Genomic DNA, 19,010 nt, shown 5'->3' on the forward strand with positions numbered 1-19,010 from the left:
ATAGTTTCGCAGGGACGCGTATCAATGGCGTTGCAGAGAGGCCGCGTTAAATTACACCTGTCCACGGCTGACGACGTAATAAGCCGTCAACGCTCGTCTCGGGTCGTTCATTAAACACGGTTAACAGAATGTTTCGCGCGAGCGACGCGTAACGTCGGTGAATGAAATTCATCCGGTTCGCGGGGGTCAGAATCGAGCGTCGAAACGCCGTTAAAATTCCGGGAATCGCGATGTCTGGCTTTACCCATGCTCGATCCCATTTCTCTCTCTATTTCTCTCTCGACCGAACATCGATTAACGCCTGTTTCTCTTTTTTCATCCACCCTTCTCTTGTCTTTTTGTTGCCGACCGAGCGAAATAGCGTTCGCGTTTGCCGAAAGTGACGACGAATAAAAAAGCAGCGATCGAATTCGCTGGGTATTTCATATTTTTCGCTGGCCCGGCTGGATAGGGATTATGGGGTATTATAGGGTGGGAACGCGAATCACAGAGAAGTGGAATCGCGTGGAAAATCGTTGGCTGACATTGCCGGAGCAATTCCATTACCGTTGGCACGTCAATTCGATGCGTACCCCTCGCCACGTCTCTTTTCATCCCGCTTCCGGTACCATCGAGCTGCCCTTTGCTCGTTCTACGGAATTTTATGAATAGCCAATAAATGACCCCCTCCTTTGCTAATCGTAACCGTGATCGACTAACGAGCAATTTTTCACGTTTCGTTTTTTCTAATTGGCCTTTTGATCGGTTCACGATGTAATTATAATTAACGAAAGGGATGTTGATCGAGGGTTCAATTTTTGATCATTTCAAAATTCGTCCCTGACTAAAGAAAATTGAACTCACTGAATGACCTAATTTCATCTATAAATGGATTTGTATCGGAGCGTTCGTTTAATTGGAAACGATTGATCGCATGAGATTCGTTATAGTTCACTGATTAATTGGTTATGAAACTACCGCGCTAAAAAAGGATATAATAGATATTAATAGAATTTCTAACGCCATCAGAGGTTCGATAACTCGGTGAAAATTATATTCCACCCTAAACGCGACGTTTCGAAATCTCGTCTCCTCAATCGAAAACAAAGGAACTTTCTAATTTTAATTCATGTTGTATCTGTACATCTCCTGAAACTTTCATTCAAAGTTAAATCGATAAACTTCCGTTCTGTGAACACGCCAGCAGCAAAACGCTGAAACAGCCAAGAAAAAAAGAACTCTGCTCCGAAAACTCCGAAAAATGGATAGACGTTCGACGAAAAACACGATACTCCATTTCGTGTTTCGTTTCTAGATCGCTCGTGATTCGATGTCAATCGAAAGTAAAGGATTAGGACTGTAATTAGACTGATAAATGTAATCTCGTTTAACAAGTACCGACTTTCCGGACGGATTCTTGGTATCGAGCTGACGGACAGAAAAATGTCTAATTCCATATCTCACCACTTTGATGGTATAGATATATTCCCCTATGGTGATTCAGTATTTCCCCCATACGATTTGGCACGCCGGTTAGCCGTGTCGAACAAATTGAAATCGCCGAGTGGAAAGCGCGTCTGGATCGCAATTAACGCGATGAACGGGCGGGCCCGCTCAGCGAATTCCACGCTTAATCGTTCGTTGTGGCGATCGTCGTTCAAGGATGATCGAACCACTCTCGATCGGAACACCATCCATCCCTTTTTTTCCCCCCTCGCCTTTTAATCGCGACGAGCGTTCTTCGCCTCAAGGACAATTGTTCCTGCCTGCTTTGAGACTTGCTCGAAAACCGAGCGAACGGCACTCGAGACTTTGAAAAGCCCCGTGTCGCTTCGAGCTCTCGTGAGAGGAGATAATTCACGTCTTACGATCAAAGGGAAGAGTTTTAATTCCAAAGGGTTGCTACCATTGCTTTGTTGGAGACTTTTTACGGAAATTTTATTCTTCTCCAGGTATTTAAACTCAGTCGAATGAAATTTATTCGTTTCAATCGCACAAGAATCGAACGAGTTTTCCGTGTTCTTTGGTCTGGCCGAAAAATCGATGCTAGGAAAAATTATTTACAACCAAAGCTCGACGTTGGCGAAAAGCTCGTAAGTCATAGCGATTCTCGTATAAACTGCCGGAAGCGATGCGAGGGTTGGTCGTACTTTCGCTTGAAACGAGATCGTCTGGTCGTCGCTGTTGAAAACAGCCGGAACGATGAGAAAAGCGGGGAAAAAAGAGGAACGACGGGCAAAGAACAGGGCAGCCAGAGAAGACAGACGGACGGGATTGGGGTGGAAAGGGGAAAAGGAAGAGGAACGAAGGAAATACGTTCAAATGGAGCATTTACATCGCGGAGATTCCAGATTCTATTCCGACGGGGAGAAAGACAGAACGCGAATACATTATGGAACTCGATATCGAGCGATCGACCGAATCGAAGGAACGAGACTCGTCGCCGACGCTGGAATTTATGAAAACTTGTGTATCTCCGCGTCTACTCGTCGAATAATTATCCTCCGCCTCGAGACTCCACGTTCCACTGAATTCCACGTGATATTTTTCGTTTAACGAACCTCTCCGTGCATTTCACGTCGCTGCTTTTCGCTTGCAAATCCTTCAGCTCGTCGTTAAATTCATATTACAACGGTACGCTATCCGACGAACATTTTATTCGTAACAACTGTTACCATTTATCGTCTGACGATTGTTAACTGTCTGCGCTTATCGTTCAACATAGACAACAATAAGATGCTCTTATTCGATGAATTTTCTAGAGTCTACAAAGTATTTACAGAAATTTCACTTTACCGATCGTCTAAACAAATTGTAATTCGTTAGTCTAAAACATTAGGGAAAAAGAATGGAAATTCTTGGATGACCTAAATTCCTCGAGTGGTTAACAGTCCGTCCTATCGATGCAATCAATGGACCCTCTTTCTCTCTGTCTCCGATTATCGCTCGCTTTAATCCGATCCAGGGATAACTCGAACCAATTTCACCTCTTAGCCGAGATTAAAGAATCTCCGACCCATACGAATCGTTGGGGAGACCGGTGTGTCACGTTCGGCGTTCAACAAGCAAAACGAATCGGCGAAGATAATGCGGAAAATTGTCGAGCATAAAATTTCCCCTCCTCTCGACGATGCAAAACCACGTTTTATATCGCGTCCGGCGTCGTTTTTGCCATGCTCGACCAGTGCCAAAACGAGCGTGCCACTGGTGCACGGGGTTAAGGTCGCTTCTTTATCGTGTCCGGTAAGTTTAACCTTGCAGTCTTGGCAAGCGCGACATTCGATCAAATAACGAGCGAGATTCTCGTTCCACGATGCTCGTTTTGCGGTGAACATCCGTAACCGAGGAAATCCGAAGCCTGATGCTTCTGATTTCTGGTTCCGCTGTCTTCAGAATTGCGGTATTATTATAACAGTTTCAAGATGTCTCTCTATTTTCGGTATAGAAAATGAACGTAAGTGATTAAAATAATTGATAGGTGAATAATCAATCTGAATTCCAATTCTCCACTCGTCCGGACAAAAATATCTGTCCAGCATACCGGCGTCGTTTAAAAAGGTCACGAAGTAACGATTAGCGACAGAAAGGACGCGTTTCGAAGCGTGTTAACTAAGTTTAGCATTTTGGCATGTGTCAGGTTGAAGGGGAACGGCATGGCGATGCTTGGTGTCCGGATGAATAACAAGGAAACTCGATTTCCCGGCAGTCGGATCGCAGTTAATATCGTTGCTGGTCATTAGAAGAACGCGAACGGTTGTTGGTCGCCGCTACAAATCGACATTATTTCGAGAATTGGCCCGCGGCCAGCCCCGTTTCCGCGGATCGGTATTTTAATAAGCCCGTCGTTCCCGATTTCCTTCTACCCTCGCTTCCGCCCGGAAAAGCGTATCCTCGTCGACGAATAAAAGGGGCAAAAGAAGAGAACGAAAGGTTGCGGGTCAGCGAAGAAAAACATCGTAATATAGGCCGAGGGTCTTTTATTAAGCCTCGTAAATCAGTGTCGAATTAAGTCGTGAGAAGGCACAGCATCGTTTGATACTCTCACACCCTGAAGCAACTTTCGATTGTAATTTCTGCGCGAGCAACGTTTATTAGCACAGTTTACGACTGTGCAAAGGTAATCCAACGCGGAATATTACGAAAGCTCAAATATTTAGAAGGCAATTAACGATACTTTGAATGTACACACAGTCGTTAATTCATCATTGATCTGAATTCCTTTGATCAGCTTCGAGCCTACTTTTCGGGAAGAGAAACGAGTCGGTCGAAAATGACCGTAGGAAGCGTGCCAGACCGCGTGTTTAAACGCTACCCGGAAACTTCCCTTCTTTCAGTCTAGTTACACAATGCACGCTCTTTTCTGTTTGTGTGCACACGCGTGTAGTAGACGCGACTAATAATGTGGAGAATAAGCGGTGTATTACGTTGAGCACTTTGCTGGCGAACGTTTATTAATATTGGAAAATATCCATCTCGAAGATCGTGACGATCGAGGTTACCCATAAATTTCAAGCATGGCGAAACTGTCTGCTACAGCTTTCCACGTTCCGCGTATAAACCGGAAGCCGATAGTGTTCGATGCCGAAATATCGGATATCCCCTCCCCGCCTCTTACTGATCGATAGCCCGAATAAAATTACCTAGGAACTTAACCGACTAATTTAACAGCGATCCGCTCGGAACAGATTTTTATCGAGCAAACAGGGATCCGGATTTAGCCAAGATAATTTCAGTACGAGGTAACATAATGAAAGGTAGCGAATACAGGCGTGAAATTTGAAATTTCAAAATGAATTATTTATCGATCAACACTTTCGTCGTCGATTTACATAGGAATAGATCCGCGTACCATTTTCAGACATCGGTAACTGCGGTTAGTGTCCGGAACAATTATCAGTCTCGAGTATAAACGCGGTTCAAACGTGTTATCGATTCTGCTTCTCCGCCACGCTACGCAATAAACTCTCTCACGCAATCTGTAGATCGGCGGACAAACATTTCCTACTGCTATCCGGCCGCGTGACGCGTTGCAGTTTGAATTCGCTCCTGGCAGCCAGCTTTTCACCGTCCCGTGTACGATCCGCGCGTGTACACGGGATAGAAACAAGCGTTCGCATGGGATACACGCAAAAGCGCACACGAGGATACCGTGTTTGATCGACGGGTTTTCCGCTTCGATAAACGCGCCTAACGACGCACCGCGTCGCGTTGCGTTGCGTCGCGTCGCGTAAGCAACGCCGGACGGCTGTTCCGCTCTCGTGGAATTTGTAATGTGGGCGGCAGTCGTTTTCGATTATTAGCTTTGCCTCGACTGACAACAAATCGGTAATTCTGATTGAAAATCAGAAATCGATCGTTTACTTGGGTATTCGGAGTCGAAGGAGATCTAAGAAGTCCAACAGATCCTAAAGGAATGATCGCTGTAAAATAGATTGCTTCTATTTCTGTTTCTGACCCGTCAGCAGCTATTTCAGATATAAGACTTATGAAGGAAGAATTTGTTAGTGGTCTGGGTAGCTTAATTGGTTACAGTAGCTGCTCGACGACCGCAAGATCCAGGTTGCCCTTCCGGTTCACTGGTCAGATTGATCGATTCTTATCCGCTAACCATTTCCGTCTTGATATTTTTCAAAACAACAAACAGGACGGAGATAGAATCTTATCATTCAAAATACGATTGTCAAGGTTCGATATTGATAAGTAGTTTGATTGTACGATAGAAGGAAAATTTTCTTGATAAGATAGTCGAAGTTAAATATTCTCGAGTTTTTCTGAAAGATGAAAACACGATTCGGGAGGAAATATTTTTAGGCGAGCCAAGTCGTCGAACCGACGCCGTTTCGCGGCGCCCAAATAACCGATGACGTCAGGGATTCGCTGGACGATCGCTTTTGTGTCTTGAACGCCCAAGAAATCAGTTCGGAAAATTATTTACCTTCTTTTCAGTCTTTCTCCGTGCTAGATTAAAGTTCAATTTCAATGGAGAGCGTATTTTCGCGAGTAAATACTACTCGTGTGAGCAGAAAATTCTCGCTATAATCCGTGGTATTTTCCTATTTTCGTTTCAGAGCCCGCCTTTCTCGACCCGTGTATCATAAAATTAGACTAAAATCGTGTTAACAAACTTTCGAACAAGCTTTAAAACCCGCTGGCCTCGATTAAAGAGGAAGAAAATTTGCTCCGTCATATCGTACAAGCACGTGCACACTTTGCCTCCAGTTGAATGAGACGCACAAATATATGCATACCGCGATACGTTTAATGAATTATTCATGAAGATCAAGTTACGGTATTCGAAAATTCTAAGGTCTGACGTGTATCTTAGATCTTTAAGAAAGGAGAATTTTGAAGAATATATGCTTTCAATTAACCTAGTAACGATCGAGAGTGCGCGCGATGATAAAATCGTTTCGCGTGCCGATTATTCAAGGTGACGGTGCTTTCTCTTCCATTATAATTACCAAACTTTATTTCGATGCAAGAAAGAGAATCGAGCGAATTCCAGAAGGGATGAAAATTAACGAGTTCCGGCTGCGCATTTCCTGATTTTCAACGGGTAGAAGAAGAGTATTCCCGTGTTAGGAATCCCTAGAATTTCCCCTCGGTTCTTATAATACACCTACTGCCGGTGCACCACGACCAATCCAATCTTCTTCTTCTTCTTCTTCTTCTTCTTCCGTACCATTCCGCCGTGTATCTCGCAGTTTATTTTCTTCGTTATCTGTTTGCGCAGTTTGCACCGTTGTAGCGATTATTAACGAGAAACCGCCGCGCTCCTCCTTATTCCGCCGACTGAATTTTCCGCTTTAACGCCGGGGGTAAAAAGAAAAATAGGGAAACGTAGAAAAACCGTTTCGTGGCTCGATAACGAGGCTCGAGGGTCATCGGTGAGAAAATATCGTCGCGGATTCTGATTCCATTCGACGAAGCCAACCGCGTCAAAGAAACTTTTCTCGATTCTCGTACGCGTCTTTTGTTGTATTTTTACTGTGTCGTTCTTAAAATATACGAACGGGGCTAGTGCACCAGAAACAGAGAATTCTTCCTTTCTTCTCAACCTTTCCAAAGTTCCGCAGAACGGAGTGGAACTTTATAAATAATTGACCTCTTGTTTGTACGATGAAACGCTTTTAGATTCTAAAATTAAATAGCTGGAATTATCGATGGGAATTTTAATTCTTTGCTGACGGCGATTCTATTTTTCAGTTAACTTTCCATTAATAGCCTTGCGAATATGAAATATTAGAAAATTAAAATGAAAATATGCACCGTCGCGTTAATGGAGTACAAATTGATCAGAGATGGTAGAAATCAGGGTAACTTAAGTATTCGCATAAATTCCATAGCGCTTTAGATGTAACGGTATAATTTATCTGCGAACAAGTTGCCGTTATTACCGCGATAGCCGTGCGGCTCTGAACCACGGCACGATAATACGTTTATGGTTGGTATTAAACTTGCCACCTTGTCGGCGTTACCAACTTTCTTAGGTGAAACTTGGCCAGGATAGAGAAGGAGGGTAGAATGCTACGCGAGCCTAGCCGATAAATGTTTTGACGATTTGACGCGGGGATAGAGTTTGATACGAGTTTACAGGAGCAACGGTGAACGAGGACGATCACCGAAAATTGTCTAACAGCCTGTATTTTCCGGATCGAACAACTCGATTCCTTAATCGAAATTCGATATTCCGCTCCGATGCGGGACACGAACGCCTCGAGCATCCGAATTGGAAACTGAATAGGAAACTGGTGTTTCACGGTTATCCGTTTATTGAATGATTCATTGCTCGTTGTTTGGTACAAGTGCTTCCCTAGAAATTCACGATGAATCTTTTATATTTAACAGAATTTATTTCCACCCCGAAGGAACGGTGTTACATAAATTTTGTAAAGTTAACACCTTGATTTAGACTAAAAATTACGAAGTGAAATAGGAACACCCCAAGTAACAACTTTAGTATGTCCTTTTGGTTGGACGGTCGGGTTCGATACGTGGCAACCCTTTCACGGTCGATCGCAATTACTAAAATGAGCGAAAGTCATTTTTCCCCTAGGGAGAGCATACAGGCTCGATAAAATCGGCGCGGTGGTTGGATAGCGGGGAAAAAAAATAAACGTTCGTGGCTGTTTCGACGTTAAAACGCGATGGTACCGCGAGGTACGCGAAACAGGCAAAGGAAACTAGGGAAAAAAATAAAAAAAAACGGCCGAGCAAAACGTACGATGGCTAGCAGTGTTATCGAGGACCGCGTAAAATTTTCGTGCCGCTTTGTACGCGTTCGACGTTTCCTCCTCCACCCTGCTTGTTCGCCAACTTTTCCGGCGGCCGTTCATTGATTGCAAACATTTTACGTTGACGCCGCTCTTTCAACCCCCTCGAATTTTTCTCTTTCATCGTTCTCGCTTTTTGACACGTAACGACGTTCTTCTGTTTTTACCTCAAGAATTAAACAGCAATTTCTGTTGTGATACAAATCGAATAATAATTTAAGAAAATTTTTCCTGTACTTTTTGCCCTGTCACGCAAAATTGAACGATGCGTAATCAAACGACTGAAAGCACAGGAAGCAGAGGTCGAAGCTTCAACGAAGCGATTTTGGTGACTAATGGACCGAAACGGAAGATACATTCATCGGGCACTCTATCTTCGTTCATCTTTTAATGCGTGCAACATTAGTCAAGGATAATCAGCGAGGTCCGAGTGGCGCGCAGAACCGTCGACGCGCAAAAACTCTCACATAAATCACGCTTCCGCGAAGTGTTTTCGTTCTTGTCCAACAGGGTTGGTCGGTCCGAGCGGGAAAACAAACGGTGCACCGGCGATTTCTGCAATCCTTCGGTTGCATTCCGAGCCTGGTGCATCCCAAGCCTGATCGCGTTAAACGATCCAGTTTATCGATGATCGTGGATCGTTCCGATCCACCATCACGAACACGATTTTTCCACGATCGGTACCGACTCGATCCGATCCATGTCCGCAAGATCACGCTTAATCGAATCGTCATCTCTTTAACCTTTAATCCAGCCAGCTCGTTATCTAATCGATCGTTAATTCTATCTTTCTCTTGCTCAATCGAAAAAATGATCTACTCTTCTTAGAGATTAGAAAATTCTTTTTCCAACAACAATTCAAATTCACCAACAATATTTTGCGCGATTGAAATTCATTTCCCGTTGTTTTTTTCGTGGTAGACCACATGGAAGAGAATATTTACATTGTCGGCGTCGAATGGAAACTTGGTTCACGCTCATTCGAGCGAGCGCCAGCTCGGAAAATTATTTCTGTCGTTATATTCTCCTTTCCAACGCAGTTTCTCGTTCTGCGTTGCGAGGAAGGTTTTCTTTGGAAGACGAGTCAATACGATCGAACGACATTGCTTGAAGTTTCCTTTGATGCTTCACGGAGGGACGAATTTCGTAGATTGAACTTTCGATTACAGTTACTTTCGTTGCGTCGTTCTTCGATACGATAGAAAAGACGAATAAATTCTCTAAATTAAATCAACTGTACCTCGAGTATTATAAAAAAAAAAGGTACGATGCAGTTCGAATAGCAGTTTAAGAAATTTATCCAAGGGAAACGGAGTGAGCTGTTTATAGATGGGAAAGCATGCTCCATCGTCGATTTCTTCTCGCGGTGACAGCGTAAGAACGAGGCTCGTGAATTTCCAGGCCACCGTCACCGTTCGCTGAGAAACGCATTGTCGTCCGTGGGATCGAAGGTAAAAAGCATAATCCACGCGGAACAAGAGTCAACGAGTCAACGTGGGTGGCTGAAACCCGGCTCTTTATACGGCAGGTCGTTTACTCGCGGATCCAGTCGCGGATTATCCTCTGGCTCTGCCAGATACTTAGACACAGAAAACATCTTCCTTTTCTCCGTCTCGTTTCTCCCATCTTCTTTGACGCGTGGATTGATGTTTCATCGATTAACTTCTCAGAAAATTTCCTTTTCTTTCCTTACGCTACATCGTTCCCCAAGATTGTCGACGTCTCTTCAATATCGAATTCCTGTTTCCCTGGAATCTATAACTTCGATTTCAATTCGGTTCCGACTTTCAATCGTATTTCGTTAAAAGTAACCACCGAAACGACGAACGTGCGGAGACTTCGATGCGAGAGACGCGATGATCTCTGCCGAGTCTAACGATTTTTCTTCGGCCAATCGAGTTCGTTGATCGATAGCCGATTCATGGACGCGAGTGGAAGCGTCCCGAAGAAATGAAATTACCCTGACCGTCCAGTGGTACGCGATGACTCGATCAACGCAACGTTCCCTTTTTCTGCCACGTCGAAGGATTTCTAGCAACTTTTTCCGGCTTTCACCGTCGTGATTTTCCGCGTTGCACGCCGCGGAGAAGCGCCATTAAAGCCGGAGCCGATCGATTTCGTGGCATGGGTCTTGGTGAAAGAACCTTCTTGCAATGTGAATGTCTCGAGAACGGGAATATCGACGGTTTGACGCTTATTATATTCGACTTCCATCGAATAGACGCTACGTCTGTCGGTGAATCGATGTCTATCTTATCGTCCCTCTCGGAATTTATTTCCAACTTCTTTGTGACTGGGAAACAATATTCCCTACAATTTTTGTACAATTGGTTAGTTGATTTTTAAACGCATCGATACGTGTATCTGTTAGCACTTTAGTGTCACGCTATAAATGAATGCGTGTAATAAAGCACTCAACGCTTTGACGACCACATATTTCATTGGATTTACGACTTTCGCAATTTTACGCTCCTTTTATTATCGAAAATTACGCTATTGCTTGATTTATTGTTGTCAGCTTCCATGGTACGCGCCGCAAAATTATTACAAGGTGTTAATGTTCGCCTTTATCCAATGGGAAATGATAAAACGATAAGGAACAAAAGGAGTTTAATTGGCGTATCATATTTCCATATAAATTGTTCGATAATATCAAAATTAATTTGCGTCAAAGTGATAAGAGAATTTAATTTAATTTGCGTCAAAGCATTAAGAAAATCAATCGTTCGTCAAGATCGTAGCAGGTTCTTCGTAAATCGTTTAGAAACCAGTTAATCGTTAATTGGGGAAAAAACTGAACGTCCTTACGCATGCAAACGAGCTCGAGAAACATCGTTCGATAGGCTTCGAGTGCAAAGTGATCGTGTACGGAGCCTGGTTGATCGCAAAACTGTATTACTCGCTTCGATGACCGAGCATCGATTATTTTAAACTTCGACGTGCCGTGATTTTTCGATTGTAAAATACCGGACGAACGAACGAGCCTTCAATGGCCGATGATTAATGAGACTGAATCCATGGATGTACGGTGGTGTTCGAAAGCAGCGTTCATGGCGATCGCCATGCTTCTTTGCCCACGATTTATGATGATCGTTCGCTAACAAACTAGCTCGCGCGATTCGATTTCATTGCTCCTGGCTTTTCTTAAATAAACACATATTTTATTTCGAGACCGTGAGAATTCACGATTATTTCAAAAATTCTCCCATTTATCACCACTATTTACATTACAATATTTTTTCCAATTATCGAAAAATAGCTCGCAATTTCAATTCGTGAAAAGAATTTTTGATTTTAATAAAAATTTTTAAAAATTCCTTCGAACCTTATCGCCCGCAGGAATTTCAATTCTCTCGAAGAAACATTGTATCAAAGGGTTTGATAAATCGCTGACGTTATTTTCTGGATGCAGAAGCAAAACGGAAAATGTTTCTCACGGTTAAACGCCTACACGTGGAACCGCATCGGACTCGGTTGTATTTCTAAGGAATCGTTCGGGAATAAATTCATTGAATGGAGAAGTAACAACGCGCATCGTCAGCACTGTATTTACCACGGCTAGCGTTCGTTTCACCGCCTCTCGTGGTTGCACAAGCCCCGGGGAAAGAATAGAGTCGCGTGCCCACGAACTTGATGGAACGTCGAATGCCTGACGTCATTCGACCTCGCACCCACCGCTCTATTCTCGACTCTTACACGTGCACACACACACCCACGTGGTTAGGTAATATGTAATGGCTTACGCGAGCACCAGAACGCGGTTCAAGTAGCAAGGGTGACGACAATCAACCGATTCGTGAATTCGCCTTCGTTTCTTCTTTGATTGATCCTCCTTTTCCTACGCTCCTATTTTCGATTTTTATATTCAATTATCATTTTCAAATTTTTATACTATCTTCGTTTACTTCAATTCAACAAACGCGAATATTCACCAAATTTAACAATTTTGCTTTTCATAATATAACGTAAAATACAAAAGCAGCGTTCGCTAACAATTTGATTAAACGAACGAAAAAAACGGTACACCTGGCGTTTCTTCGGTTCGAACCAATTAACCGATCGCTGGGAGGAATCGACGTTTCCTGCAGCCGCGACAAAGCCGCGATATTTGCAGGTAGAAAAGCCCGCAAACGTCGAAGCAAACGAAATTGGATTACAATGGTTTAATAGTGGTCTCACAAAGGCGAGCCAGAGTTTTTCCCCGGGGGGCCAATGGCGCGCTTTTCAAAGCCCGGCGCGTGCGGGCGATGGCCCTTTAATCGGTCATTTCCAACGCTTAATTAACCCTCGATATATAACGTCTGGACGTGGTCGATAAATAAAACGCGATCGATGGTTCTGCTTTGCTTTTGTACGAGGTCGTAACCCTTTGGAAATATATTACATTTTTTCTCGAATTAGCAACGACGGTCCCGTGGATCGTCGATTTGTACGCGGACGCTAATCACGCGTAATGCGGAATTAACGGGACGCGTGCGTTCATCTGCGAGCGAGGACGTTGCGAGCGTATCGCGGTCGAACGGTGTTCGACGTTAATGTTGAATACGATTTGGCCAAGCCATGTATCAAAATGCTGGTCGATGCGACCGCGCCGGAGCCAATCCATGCCAGAAACCGCCGCGCAATGCCTGTTCAACGACGCTCCAAAATTATACTGGAAATTATCATCGGAACGGGCGCGTAGAAGGCCTCGGTAAATCCCGGTGTCGAACGAGCGTCCAACTAAAAGTCATTTTATTAACGGTATGTTACACGTTATTTATTGTACCAGGTGAATCCGCTCTGCTGATCCTTTGAGCACAGTCACACACGGAGGTCTTCATTTTCTTAACTCTATTCGCCCTCGTTTGTCACTTCAATTTTTCGCGTTCCCTAAAATGGCGCTTATAAATAACAGTTGCGATAAAAATGATCGAGGTAGAGATAGCGGGAAGATCCAATAGGATGGGCGAAGAAGCCGCGTTAGAACGGTATTCTTTATTTCGTCGATTTCTCGCGGAGAATTATAACGGCGTATCACGAAACGCTATTATACAACGAAGGAAATAGGTATGCAAATAGAACGAGGAACGGCGTCGCTTTGAATTGTGCACGAGGAAACGAAGCGGAGGAGTTTTCAAGGCTGTCGCGACGATTTATCGAGACTCTCGATCGACCGACAAGTTGTTGCTCGAGGTATCATTGAACGCTATTGTACGTCCCGTGCAACGACAGAAGTGTCGCTGGTTTCGATTTAGAATTGAAATTTGATGGATATCTTAGTTGGATCACTCGTTGTACAATTGATCTAAGAGCGAAGTGGAACTCAGTGATACGGATAAAATTTTTGCTAGTTTCTTAACGATACAAATGGTTTAATTATCGTGCCGACGTTAGGTTGTTTAATGTCTGAATCCTCTCGCTAATTGCCGCGAGCGGCGAGTGCCGTTTCACTCGGCCACTTGGCATCGTTCATCTCGCTCTTGGTCTCGCTGAAAACGAGGTCTTTGCGCGGACTTAACTCGACGATAACGAACCCGCGCGTCGCTCGAGAGTTCGTCGATGGCACGGCGTTAATTGGTCGCAGCCGAAAGCGACAGCACGGACCAACGACTAAAGCTTCCTTTCCACCGGATACACGCCATCGTCATCTTACAATTTACAATTTACATTCACCGCGACGATCTTCTTGCAAGTCGAGGCTGGTATTCGCGGGGCAAACGCGATTCTGGCCTTCCCGAGCGAAATTCAATTGGCCAACTTCCGTTGAATCGTCCAACGGAACGGAACGACGAAACTTGCCAATAGACTGCGCGTGAACTCGTTTCTTTTTTTTTTTAGTAGAAATTCAAACACAAAATTTTATATTTGATAGTGTTATATTTTATTAATATCATCTAGAATTTCTGGATCAATTTTGAACAGTATTAGTATCCTGATAACACGATATTCTCTGTGTATCTGTTTCCACGATAATGAAAGAGAACGTATATATTCATTTCTGCTGCAAGTGGATTAACAAAAAGTCAGCGTCACATTTATTCTCTGTCCATTTACCAGAAAATTCCTTTTAAATTACTATAATAGAGAGTCAGAACGGAGGATGAAGTATATTCGATGAAAAATCGTGCCACGAATAAAATCCTTCCGTTTCCCGTTTATCGTTCGATGTTTCGCGTGCCGATTCATCGATCCGAAGCACCGATTAGCCGAATCCGTAATACGTTTTCGTGATCGACGATAACCATTTCGGCGTACGTTCTGCCGCGGCTCTGCGAATCTCGAATGATAAATCGAGCGCGAAAGGAAAGACGAAAGGGAGAACGAATGCTCGTGCTGATCGATCGAAAGGAGGGCTAAAGGCAGCCATGACCGTTTTCTTTTCTGCGCCTGACCTCTGCCCCCTGACCTATTTCCTCCTTCTTTCATCCTTCCATCTTCCTATTTTTCTCGCCTCCGTTGCAACGCTTCTTTCCGGTATCAGACCTTAAACAATCGTTAACACGTTCGTTTACATTGTAGAGAGTTTACAAACAACTCGCTGGAAACTGACCCTCGCGCGGTACATAAATGCAAATCTAACTTATATTCTAGGTCAGTGTTACCGGTGTTGTTATTACACATCCCACCCTGAGTTTATTTGCATTGCTCCTTTCAACGACCGTAGAAACTTTCATTTTTTTCTTTCTTCCTCCCTCGTCGACCACGAAACGTGCTTCGGCCAAGCGTTTACCGGCCACAAGGGGCCGTTCAAATAATTCTTCGCGTAAAGACAATGAAGATTACGCTGTGGTAATAATCCTGCTTGGTTACTCGTTGCTAGACCGTAATCAGCAACAAGCAGGTCGGACACGGGGAGAAAGTAGTTGCGGCCGTTTATCGTCCGGCCTCGAGCTGCTTGGAATGTCCGGGACTACTTAGTAATCGACCTTAACTAACAGTTACTGGCAAGCCATGGTTACATGAACGTTCAACGCGAAACTCTGATAATAATTCCAGGTATATGTGGAAGTGAAAAATTGCAATTTTTTTGATACTTTCGAGAGGCAAGAAAATATAAACACATGTAGCCAGCTGATTCCTATCGGAGAGTTTAGATCACGTTCGTAGTTTCCGGGAACACGTGTTACCGCGATGCCGAGCACGATTCCTGGCGATCGGTTGCGTCGGGACGCGGATCGAAGCGTATTTCAGCCTGGCGTGACAAAAGTTTCACGGACGAAGATGAATAGTAGAAAGTTTGTCGAACGCTCGGGGTATACGCTCGCCGTCTATGCGAGACACCGTTCCGAATTGGAAATGAAGATTTACAGTTATTTATGGAACAGTTATAAATCATTCTTCGATAGCTTGTAATTTGGTCTGGGAAAGTCTGATCGTTAGGAAATATGTTTAGTATATTCATAGAAATTTGGAAAAAATTAAGAATTTTAGTAATTTAATTTCAATAATCCAAGTATCAAGTTAATCAAAATTATGCGATTTCTTATTAATAATCTTACAGTATAGATCGAGGATATTAAGAAGTAAATTAAATTCAGTGCCAGGTAATTTCCAGCATTTTCAAAGAATATCAAATTCTTTAGAGAAGAAGACATCGATCACGGGACTCACCGAGCCACCGTGAAACCTTAAAAACGTATTCAACATCGAGACGATTCTCTCGATTCCCCTTTCATGGTTGTCATTTTTAACAGAGAGAAACGATTAATTTCCCGCCGGAAAATTGCAGGGTAAAAACGGATGACAGTTACGAAACTATTAACCCTTCGCGAATCTTGTCGAAGTCCTTTTCAGTGAAACGATTAAAACCTTCTCACCGACGTATTCTCGAAATTTTTACGACCTTCATCCACTATGAATTTCTCTATTCTCTCATGTTCTTGATACTTGAAAGTTCGGCTTTAAGGGCGATATCAGCGAGCCCGTACACGGTAAGTTAACATCTCGAAAAGTTTCGAACTCCTGGAACATTTTACGTCATCGTCGCTCGTATATTCATCGTCGACGAGCATCTGCGTCAGCTTGAGTGTAGATTTTATTACGTCGAATGTCCGCTCGTTAGATCTTTAGGTGACTCATTTTCTGGGAAAAAAGAAGGGTTAGTTTCCTTAATAGTTTGGTACTTAACTCTTTCGACCTGACACCGTCAGAATGAAAGAATCCAATTATTCTAATTACAATCAAGGAAATCATAATCTAATATTCCAAATATTTTTCAAGTATTCAATTCGCAAAATTCCGAGGTTAGTTGGCGATAAAAGGGTCGACGTTCCGTGCCATTTAACGTCATTCTTCCACAGTGATGACCCATCAAGTCGACAAGATGAAAATCTTCATCCCCGAAGATTGACGGTTTTTATTCGGTTCAGGGCTTATCGCAACCTTTCGACAATCATCCCTTGCTCCGTTTCGTCCCTTTCCCTTTCTCACCCTCTTCTTCTCTCTTTCTCTGCGTCGTTGCCTGCGTTGATGCGGATTCGCCCCTCATTGTCGGACGAAGACAAAACGTTCGGACATAAATAATTTATCTGGGAAACAGGCTTCGCCGATGCATTAAATATGAAATCCAATATAAACTTTTTCCCGATGCGGCAAACAAACTCACCCTTTTTCCGCCCGTTACATGGCCTCGTGCGCAAACACGAACTCGTGTAACACCGCGCTTGCTGACTTGCGTTCTCGAATAAAGCGTTAATTGTTATCGGTGATTAATCACGTTTCACCGATGGAAAATATCGCCGTTGGAGGGCTGATGGAAATATTTCACGCGATAGAGGCCGAGTTAATTCGCGCGTTACTCAGCGATTCGTTACGTCGGCCTGTAAATACGAATCGATATTGAACACACGTTAATGTTTAATCCAGATTTTATTTTTCAAAGATCCAAGATTAGGTTCGAGTAACTGAAGAGTTGATAAAAGATCGCGAGTTTCGTGTTTGCTCCTCGGCACAGAAAATTGGTAAAAATGTTATACAGCTATTGGAACTATTTCCGAAGATTCTGTTCGATCCTTTACGCTACGTTGGCTACCGAAATTGACGTCACTGGCCATGTATTTGTGCTCGTTTTTCCTTGCTTCCTGCACGTAACCAAGGCCGGACGAGAGTAAAACGCATATCGACGTTGAATCGCAGAACGCCGCTCGAATACCGATGCGCCCCGAGCCCCGTGGGCTGGGCGCAACTCTCTCGTCCATCAATGCTCACCCAACTGCGTTCATTTTTCTTTTTTCTTTCTCTTCGTTTTTTTTTTTTTTGCTTTTTCAATATCAAACTTCCCAGCCCGTGTGCAGAAGCGACATCGTAATATAAAAAAGCTCTGCTCGACCGCCGTGAATTTCAAAGCGAACCTCGAGTATTTACATCCGATAGAAAATCCTCGATACCAGAAAGAATATTAATAATTTAACTCTTCGTGGACCCAATGGACACTGCATCCAGCGCATTTAATAAATATTGACTCGTCATTGTATTTGACGATGTTCGAAATGCAAAGGATTCTCCCTTGGGTTTAGAATTAGTTCGCTGTTTGTAATTCTGTAGGCTAGCGGATAATTTAAATATGTATTCTGTCGCGGGGAAATTAATGCTCGTTGCGAAAATGTTTGTTGTTACATCTCATTTTATTATCTCGTACATTTTAAAGTCTCATAAAACGTGATTCAAATTTCGTAATATTCTCGGAAGAACGAATGCGAGGCCGGTTACGCGACTTCGACATTCTCGACGGCGTAAAACTCATTTCGCTTATTTCTCGCTTTTTCAGGATGCAGAGACAAAGCCGGAGTAGCTCGGAGGTGGAGGTTGCGCTTATGCGCCCCGTAAGCACGGCTGGCTAATAGCACCACGGCCCATCCCTGACACCCTGCAGCCACACCAGGTAGGATCCTCTTTTCACCGACTTTTATGTTTGTCTTTTATGCATCACCCGTTTCCATATGCGTCGTTTTACGCGCTGGCTTTACAGCAAATATTCCTTCCTCGCACCTTTGACACCAGACAAAGATGAAAATCGTTTCAGAACACACGGTTGTGTTATTACATCCCCTGATCAACGGACGATCCTGCCTTTCCGCTGGAAATTAAGATAACAGAATTAAAGTTCGATCGAACATAGAAACTTCGATTTCTGTCGGAACGAGGAATATTAGGGAGACGAGATTCGGCCGATAGGAAAGGGGTCGCGGTCGCACTAAATATTCGAAACGTTCGGAATTTCAGATTCATGAATATCACAGGCAGCGTATGAATTAGTGGAGGGAAGCAGGAGGAGATGGGAGTTTAATCGGGAGAACGGAACGTTTCGTACTTGATATCGGCTAGCAAGGGAAACGCAAGCGCAACCGTTCCACGTGGCTTTGCTTGAAATTACAACGTGGCTCGTTCCGTTCCGTTCCTTCGGGGGCCACAAATCGTTCCCGGACCATCTACATCTCTTTCTCTCTTTCGATCGCCATCGATCCGCTCCACCGTCGTGCCTTTCAATTACCGTAATTTTCGTTATAAATTTATTTCCTTGTAAAAGCGTTTTATTATACAGTACGAACGATTTAGCGAAGGCGCCGATTTTGCTCGTTTCTCCTTCGCATCGAGTTCGTAAATTCTCTTCGACGGTCCGAGGTGAGAGAGGAGCATCGTTGCATCCAGAGAAGAGATACTTCGAAACGAGCAATCACCTTGATGCTGGCCGATTTTATTACGTGAAATTTCTGCTTCAGCTTGTGTAAATAAATTTTCACCTTCTACTCGATACTCTCTCGCAGGATCTCGCAGCTT

The 19,010-nt window shown here is 43.7% G+C and overlaps 1 protein-coding gene across 6 annotated transcripts in view; it reads left to right on the top strand.

Annotated features, from left to right (window-relative positions):
* Positions 1–19,010, top strand: part of LOC117607239 (uncharacterized) — a 174,488-nt gene that overhangs the window by 96,563 nt on the left and 58,915 nt on the right. For 5 of the 6 annotated variants that reach the window (XM_034330687.2, XM_034330685.2, XM_034330690.2 and 2 more), the window contains one exon: positions 18,001–18,114. The exons of the other annotated variant lie outside the window; for it this stretch is intronic. The gene's annotated coding sequence lies outside the window, so the exon portion shown is untranslated. The remainder of the gene's footprint in view (positions 1–18,000; positions 18,115–19,010) is intronic. 6 annotated transcript variants of the gene reach the window in all.

This window comes from Osmia lignaria, chromosome 14 (assembly GCF_051020975.1).
Source record: "Osmia lignaria lignaria isolate PbOS001 chromosome 14, iyOsmLign1, whole genome shotgun sequence".
NCBI lineage: Eukaryota > Metazoa > Arthropoda > Insecta > Hymenoptera > Megachilidae > Osmia > Osmia lignaria.